Raw genomic sequence first — 8,989 nt, 5'->3', positions numbered from 1 at the left:
CGCCTCGCGACGCGCCTCGCCCGCCCGTAATTGGTTCCTGCGCTGTCCCTGCAGCCGACGAGCACTTTGTCATGGCGCGGGACAAGGCGCACTCGTGTCCGTATGCCGTCCTTGGCCAGTGGCGGGCTCGGTGGATCTCCGGCTTTCGCAAAGGGCTAGCCTGAAAACACGCTCACTGGGACGAAATTATTCCATCGGTAGTCACTACTTTCTCATTATCTCGTGCAAATTGTGCCGACATTCATGTACACTGGTCAAATCCATTAGGGGATCAGTTGAGATATCTAGGTTCTGAAGTACTGTCATCAACAGAATAAGCCAAAATGTTTTGACGTCTTTCCGCCGGATCTACGTAGTGGAGACAACAACATTACCGTCACCGAGATAGTACTAATAACGGAAAGTTACTGCAGAGAGGGTTGGTGTTGACTCGTGTTTACCAAATGAATTACACAAGCAATTGGGTTCCGATAGTGTAGTGAGCAGGAGGTGCAATGCAACAAGAACGTGACTTATCCGAAGCTGTGGAGAGCCATAGAATGGTAGATTAGCGGGACGGACAGAGGGGGAGGTGGCAGCAGCTACTGGAGTGTCCGAAAGGGTAATATTCAGGACCTGAACGCGATTTCAGACAACAGGAACCTTTAACAGAAGGCAGGGCAAAGGCCGTCCACAGGTAACATCAGCAGGAGATGACCGTTATCTCCGGTTAACAGCCCCTTCTGACGTATAATTTTATATATATACATTTTCGATGCCTAAGGTGTCATGGAGAAGAAACAAAAACTTTGAGGTTCGCCGATGACATTGTAATTCTGTCAGAGTCAGCAAAGGACTTGGAAGAGCAGTTGAACGGAATGGATGGCGTCTTCAAGGGAGGATATAAGATGAACATCAACAAAAGCAAAACGAGGATAATGGAATGTAGTCGAATTAAGTCGGGTGATGTTGAGTGTATTAAATTAGGAAATGAGACACTTAAAGTGGTAAAGGAGTTTTGCTATTTGGGGAGCAAAATAACTGATGATGGTCGAAGTAGAGAGGATATAAAATGTAGACTGGCAATGGCAAGGAAAGCGTTTCTGAAGAAGAGAAATTTGTTAACATCGAGTATAGATTTAAGTGTCAGGAAGTCATTTCTGAAAGTATTTGTATGGAGTGTAGCCATGTATGGAAGTGAAACATGGACGATAAATAGTTTGGACAAGAAGAGAATAGAACCTTTCGAAATGTGGTGCTACAGAAGAATGCTGAAGATTAGATGGGTAGATCACATAACTAATGAGGAGGTATTGAATAGGATTGGGGAGAAGAGGAGTTTGTGGCACAACTTGAGTAGAAGAAGGGATCGGTTGGTAGGACATGTTCTGAGGCATCAAGGGATCACCAATTTAGTATTGGAGGGCAGCGTGGAGGGTAAAAATCGTAGGGGGAGACCAAGAGATGAATACACTAAGCAGATTCAGAAAGATGTAGGTTGCAGTAGGTACTGGGAGATGAAGAAGCTTGCACAGGATAGAGTAGCATGGAGAGCTGCATCAAACCAGTCTCAGGACTGAAGACCACAATAACAACAACAAGGTGTCACGTCTTTCAGTGTCACACAAATTTTTATTTTTAAGGGGGATCACTTAAGACTATTTCCAGGGGTTCGCCCCTCAAATTTCTCCCTCATATCACAAAATTGTCGTCTGATGTAGTACAAACTGAAAAAATAAATTCCTTGTAAAGCACAGTTTCGTATATAATTTATATTCAAAACCTTACACCTGTGTCACAGAAAAAATCCTACATCGACAGTACTTTACACAAGTTTAAGGGAAGAAATGCTTCCGATAATTACTACAGTATTTGAAGAACATCAAAATATGAACAGGCTGAAATGAACAATAACAAGAGCCATAAACGAATAAGAGCTAAGCAGCTAAGCAAATAAGAGAATAGGCAAAAATGACATGCCAACAAATGAGAGCTGGCCGAACTCCGTCGGCACGTTTATACGGCTGCGCTCGTGGAGGCACCTCGCGGCCCGAGCGCAACACGCGCGCCTGCGACCGCAATGCACTCTTAGCGCTCGCGGCGGCGTCTAGCGGCCCGTAAGCAAGTTGTGCGATTGCTGTCGCAGGTCGACCCTTAATCTATGATGTTACACCGTCTAGACAGGAAACTGAACTCAGCTGCAACGCGCCCTCCAGGCAGCAACAGCACGCGCAATATCAACACAAACAGCCCGAAATCGCTTTCGGGAATGTGGCCTCCACGCACAGAGGCCTGTGGCATGTGTCCCATTCAAACCACGAAACCGTTTAGCCCACAGAAACTGGGCGGAGGAACATCAGGATTGGAGTCGTAACGAATGGCGCCGGGTGGTGTTCACAGGTGCGTCACGATTTTGTGTTCAGCCGGACAATCGTCGTTCCCTGATGTGGACAGAACGTGGAACTCGGAACAGTCCTGCTTATGTGCAGGGAACATCATCATATCATGGTGGTGGACGAATGGTGCGGACAGAAGTCAGTATTGGCGGACGTACCGACCTCTATGCCGTTCAGAATGGTGCTTTGACCGCCCAAAGGTATAGAGTCGAGATCCTTCGACCTTTTGTTTTGCCTACGCTGGTGCCATGGGAGATGGGTTCCTTCTGATGGGCGATAACGCTCGTCCCTACAGAGCTACACTTCTGGGCAACATGCTTGAAGCAGAGGGAATTGAACGAATGGAGTGGCCAGCTTGTTCACAGGACTTAAACCTGATTGACCATGCCTGGGTTGCACTTGGCAGACGCATTGCAGCCAGACCAGCACCTCCCGCAACTGTGGTATAGCTTGGTAATTCACTCATGGATGAATGGCCAGCCGGCCGTGGTGGCCGAGCGGTTCTAGGCGCTACAGTCTGGAACCGTGCGACCGCTACGGTCGCAGGTTCGAATCCTGCCTCGGGCATGAATGTGTGTGATGTCCTTAGGTTAGTTAGGTTTAAGTAGTTCTAAGTTCTAGGGGACTGATGACCTCAGAAGTTAAGTCCCATAGTGCTCAGAGCCATTTGAACAATTTTTTTGATGAATGGCCAATTATCCCTCAACAGCTGATTGATAACCTCATACTGTAAATGCCACGCAGGTGTGCAAATGTGCTGGCCGTCAGAAGTGACCACCCACCATATTAGAGGGCAATGAGAATGACTGTTTCCCTATTATGGTAACCCCATGGTGTCTCGCTCTACGTAAACGCCATGTAAATCTCAGGTAAAGAGTTGAGACAGCAAAATATCGTACAAATTATAATTGTAACCAATATCAGAATAAAATACGTTACCATATATCTGTTGTATATGATATCTCACCTGATCCTGTAATTGTTTTGAGCAGTGCACATGAGGCGACAGATTTTGCCACATCTTTTTCCTTTGCTGATGAACTTCTACGTGCTAGTAGAGGGAACGTATCGAAGTTAGTGCTTAGGCGCACGTACAACCTGCGTGGTAACGGTCTTCCAACGCCTGCCGTCTTGTTATTGTGGTGTTCAGTCTGAAGGCTGGTCTGATACAGTTCTCCATGCTAGTCTACCCAGTGCAAGAGTCTTTGTCTCTGCATTACTAAAGCCTACATTCATTTGGACGTGCTTACTTTAACCGTGGTTGGTATGAAACTTTTTCGCTAACGGTAAAAAGTTGGTTGGTTGGTTGATTTGGGGGAAGGGATCAAATAGCGAGTACATCGGTCCCATCGCAAGGGAGAGATGGGGAAGGAAGTCGGCCGTGCACTTTCAAAGGAACCATCGCGCAATTTGCTCGAAGCTATTTAGGGAAGACACCGAAAACCTAAATCAGGATGGCCAGGTGCAGGTTTGAATCGTCGTCCTCCAGAATGAGAGTCCAGTAAGCGGTTAATATACATAGACAAACGTCCTTACTGGTACCTCACATTTCATATTTGTTCTGCGCTCCGTTGAAGTTTCGAACCGTTCTGGCAAATGGCAGAGACGTAGTACAGCTTCAAAAATGCGTCTACATACGACTCACAATACAAGCAGTGTATTTTATTGAATTCTTGTGTGCAGAGAAAGAAACGGTGGTGAACATCCATAAACGTTTGTGTGCAGTGTATGGTGAAGCTGTAGTTGACGGGATACAGTTGGACGATGGTTAACGAATGTTACAGCCTGAGGAAACGCAGAAACAGAGCTCCATGCTCAGCCAAGCTCGGGATGTCCTGCCTCAGCCACTGCTACAGACATGCTGAATCGTGCACATGCCTTCATTCGAGCCGATCGGCGCATCACAACTCCACAATTGGCTCTAAAGTTGTCGGTCAGCTTTGTAAGTGTGTCTGCAATGATCAAGACTCGCGGATATTCAGAGAGGTGCTCACGATGGGATGGACATCATTGTCTCATCCATCCGACAGTCCAGGCTTAACACCTTGGGACTTTCAACTATTTGTACCGCTTAAAGATTCTCTACAGGTAACACACTTCGAAGATAACGAGAGTGTCAGTCAAGCAGTGAAAACATGGCTACGTCTACAGGACTAGAGCTTTTACCAGCAGGGAGTACATGCTCTTCCACAATGTTGGTGTACGGCCATAGAACATGATGGAAACTACGTAGAAAAATAGGACATGGACAAGACGTGTTGATTTGTATTGTCACCAAATTCTGACTCTTAGCAGTAAATACGTTCTGAGAAAAAAATGTGGGCCATTACTTACTGAACGACCCTCGTAGTTACAAAGTTCAGTCGCATACAAGTTTTACACAAATTTACAGTTTCTGTGAAGTATGCAAAATGTCAATCGCAGTGGCGGCCGGTGATCGTGTGCTAGTATGCTACAGCACATTGTCAGTATCACACTTAGATGATGCCGTTTTATTTCGAATGCGAGCCGGCAAGTTTACAAAAATGGGCCATTTCTATTCCAACGCTTGCTGGCATACAAACAAAACGGACGAAAACATGTTTTATTACGCTCTCTCGGCGATAAATAAAAACCAGTGTCGAATGCTAAAATGATGGTCATCAGCACTACGGTCAACTCAGAGAAGGGACGGAGCTGCCTGTTTTCCACTACGCATGCTCTGTTGTGACAACATACCCGCCGGCACTGAGGGTGCTGCCTTTAAAAGTTCTTTAAAACAATGTGCAAACAACATGTAGAATTCTGTAGATGATTTGCTAAAGAGGCCGTTTTCCAGCAGATCTTTTGAGGGTAAAGGTGAGACTTTCAAGTTCCTAGAATATTTCCCCTGAGAAGCCGTAGAAAAAGGGAAAATGCTGTCTCAAATTTATATGTTGAGTACTAGGGATTTTTTAGCAGTTGCTGATGTATCACGAGTATGGCGCAGTGATCAAATGCACAGACTGGCAATTTATCAGCTTTGGCTTGAATCCTGATGGTATCATCTTCTTTTTTTTTATTCCTTGTAATATTAAACTACTGAACACAAAATTTGAATAGTTCAGTTCAGTCTGTGTAAGTTCCATTTGTGTAAGTAAAATTAATGTATTGTAGTTACTATTTCTCATCTTCTACGACAAAAGGCAACAAGAGGTGGAAAAAAAGGGAGTCTATGAGGAAATTTAGTATGAAAATGTATGTAAAGAGCTGCATCTACGGATATGATGTTCGCAAAGCACCTTTTTGCTTCCCATGTTTGCTATTCCGTAACAGTGATGCGTGGAGTATGGGGGAGTGAAACGTCTAGGACATGTTAATGTATTAATAAAGGCACATAGTGGAAATCATAATCATATGGACCATGTACTTGATCTTACTACATTAGGTAAGGCTAATGTAGCAACAATGTTAAGTTGCACGTACTGAAACACAATCTGTTTAATGTTGTCGTAATGTAAAATATGACAAAATTTTGTACGAGCCGCCTCTTGTTAATCGTTATAATAACGCCAGTATTGTTTTGTGGATGTTTGCTGTGTAACCTGCTACCAAAAAAGTTTGATTTTACAGTCTGCGATACAGTTATCTAGCTGTTCCATTGATACTGTAATATTAAGTCCAACACTTTTCTTTTTACAAATCATTTTCCACGCGAACTTTATCGACGAGTGATGTATCGACTGGTGCTTAATTTTGCAAATTTCATAGCTTCAAGATGTTATGTTAATTCTCCGTACTACTTCTCACAAGTTTGGAGAAACTCACAGTGGAAGATCTCACACATTGTCAGAAAAGAGTATTTACCGTACTTTGGTGTCAACAGTGGGGATAACGACAAGTCATCGGCCCCACGTCGAGTGCGTTCATGTTGAGGGGAACGACCCCGTGCTTCCTATGCAAATGGGACAGAAGCGTAAAAGAAAAGCACTCCTCTGAAAAAATGCGGATTGAGGGGTGGACCCTAAAAGGATCTTTACCTCCCCGTCATATAAAACTTGGCATTATACGAGTAAAACAGTTTATTAACGCCCTACCGAAAGACGGTGACATTTTCAAGTATGTGGCGAGTATGTTACTCATACATATCAAAATGGTTCAAATGGCTCCAAGCACTATGGGACTTAACATCTGAGGTCACCGGTCCCCTGGACTTAGAACTACTTAAAACTAACTAACCTAAGGACATCACACTCATCCATGCGCGAGGCAGGATTAGAACCTGCGACCGTAGCAGCAGCGCGGTTCCAGACTGAAGCGCCTAGAACCTCTCGGCCACAGCGACCGGCACTCATACATAGCATAAAAGTGGATGTACATATGCATGTATGTAAAAAATCTCTTAAGCCACTGCACCGAATTCAACCAAACTTGGTATACATATATGTCCCTTACAGTCTGGAAAGAACCACTGCTTGGGTAACATCTATCAACATATCAAAAAAGAAGAGGGATTGTGGGCCAAAAAGCTATGTAGACCACGACATGCTTTACCCATACCTTAGTCGTCCAGTAGTTGACAACAGACGAAACACATACTTTCAAACTTTTTCGAAACTTTTTCTCGTTGTCAGCTCCCACAAAACGGTAAAAGAACAAACGTTTATCGCTTACTACATTTTCCCTGCTTATGCGCGTGGAGCGTGACGTTTAAATTTGTTACGTATTTGCTACTAACTGTATTCACAACACATTTCACAGTCTCTACTCATATACACTTTTCACAGAGAGTATCCACATGTGACACCGAAAATTCCTACAAAAATAATCATTACCTGACACACAGTTCAAGAGATATGATATCATTAGCACTGAGACGCGTGAAAATCTTCCGATGACGTTTTAATTTTATACTTTTGTACTACTAACTCTATCGACAAAGACACATTTACCATTTGATGTAGCTACCAAATTATAATGTTGTAAGAGTCATAGTTGTGGAGATATGACGTCATGAACATTGAGCTGTTTAAAAATGAAACTGCAGTACGAAATTGGGTAGATATACACGTGAAGTATTTGTACAGGTACGTCTGGAATATATGAAATATGTTTGAGATGTGCGTACGCAGGGAAAGATACGAGAAAAACTTCATCCTAAATTCCTGGAACACTTACTGTCCAGTTTGTTACATTCATTACTTACTGTTGGGGTAAGAACCACCAGTCTCCTACTGGGGTGAGTGCGATGGCGTGGAGAGAGAATAGAGAGGTGGAGATGGATACATAAAGATGGGGAGAGGAGATGGACAAGGAAAGAAGAGCAGATGGACAAAGAAGGAGGAAGAAAGAGATGAACAGCGGCAGGGGGAAAGAGAAATGGATAGAAAAAGCGAAGAGGAGGAGATGGACAGCGAGAGGAGGAGATGGACAGCATCAGGGGCGAGGAGGACATGTGTCATATTACAAAACAGCAAATTACTGTCCCGTCTGTCTCACAAGATGATTAACACTCGAGAGAGGGTTATTTTCTTTTATCGCAAAGCCGTGGGATAAAAGAATGGACACAGAATTCGGAACTCCAACTACGGAAGCGAATAGTTATCTCTGGTGCACAGCATGGGCGTACTTCACAAAATAATAAAAGATATATTACAATTTACTTATAGAGCGCAATTTAAGATTTCATGTTATATAAACATATATACATGGTTATATAATCAGTAGAAACTAAATCAAACTTAATACTGATGACTAACTGAAAACCTCAGCTTCCGACAGGTGTTGTTCATATACCTCGATGTGGACAGCCGGAAAAGTGTGCCCCGACCGGGACTCGAACCCGGGATCTCCTGCTTACATGGCAGACGCTCTATCCATCTGAGCCACCGAGGACACAGATGAATAGCCCGACTGCAGGGACTTATACCTTGCAAGCTTCCCGTGAGACTCACATTCCCAACTGTCCACAATTCTACATATGTATTGTACCTTATAGACATTTGCCCAACCACTCATTGCTCGCGCACGCTTTGGCGATTCCCGTAAGAGTTTGGGCAACCTGTGCGCATTCGCACAGACGACGGCCAATGGCTGGGTAGCCTTTAACTATATATATATATATATGAAGACAGTAACTTGTTCTCGAAAGAACAGTTACTGTTGATGACCGTGCAGCTTTTCCCTGGAATAAACGATGACTAACTGAAAACCTCAGCTGCCGACAGGTGTTGTTGATATACCTCACGGGAAGCGTGCAAGGGATAAGTCTCTGCAGTCGCGCCATTCATCTGTGTCCTTGGTGGCTCAGATGGACGCAGTCTGCCTTCGGCAGGGCAACAGAGCGGACGCGTACGTGTTGACTGAGTGCGGAGCGCGAGCTCGCCTTGTTTACATTCTAACGGCCATTGCTTAAGTGCCGGCTTACCTTGTACGATCCATGGCGAACCGTTACCGTAAATCAACACTCTGATTTACTTTCTGCAACGATTATGCCCGACCCGAAGCACTCGAGGTGGAGGGTTTTCTGCGAGAGGAAGTGAAGATCCCGGCGACCGATATTGTCGGCATACATTTGTCAATCGTGAGCAGCACGGTCTATGTGAAAATCATTAACGTCGCGGCGTGCGAACGCATACTACGTGAGACCAAACAGA

The 8,989-nt window shown here is 44.4% G+C and overlaps 1 non-coding gene across 1 annotated transcript; it reads right to left on the bottom strand.

Moving 5' to 3' along the window:
• Positions 1-8,154: 8,154 nt before the first annotated feature.
• Positions 8,155-8,228, bottom strand: Trnat-ugu (transfer RNA threonine (anticodon UGU)). The gene has a single exon. It is a non-coding gene; the product is annotated as a tRNA-Thr (tRNA).
• Between the last annotated feature and the right edge of the window lie 761 nt (positions 8,229-8,989).

This window comes from Schistocerca cancellata, chromosome 1 (genome assembly GCF_023864275.1).
Source record: "Schistocerca cancellata isolate TAMUIC-IGC-003103 chromosome 1, iqSchCanc2.1, whole genome shotgun sequence".
NCBI lineage: Eukaryota > Metazoa > Arthropoda > Insecta > Orthoptera > Acrididae > Schistocerca > Schistocerca cancellata.
The sequence above is the reverse complement of the archived record's forward strand: the minus strand, read 5'-3'. Positions and strand labels throughout refer to the sequence as shown.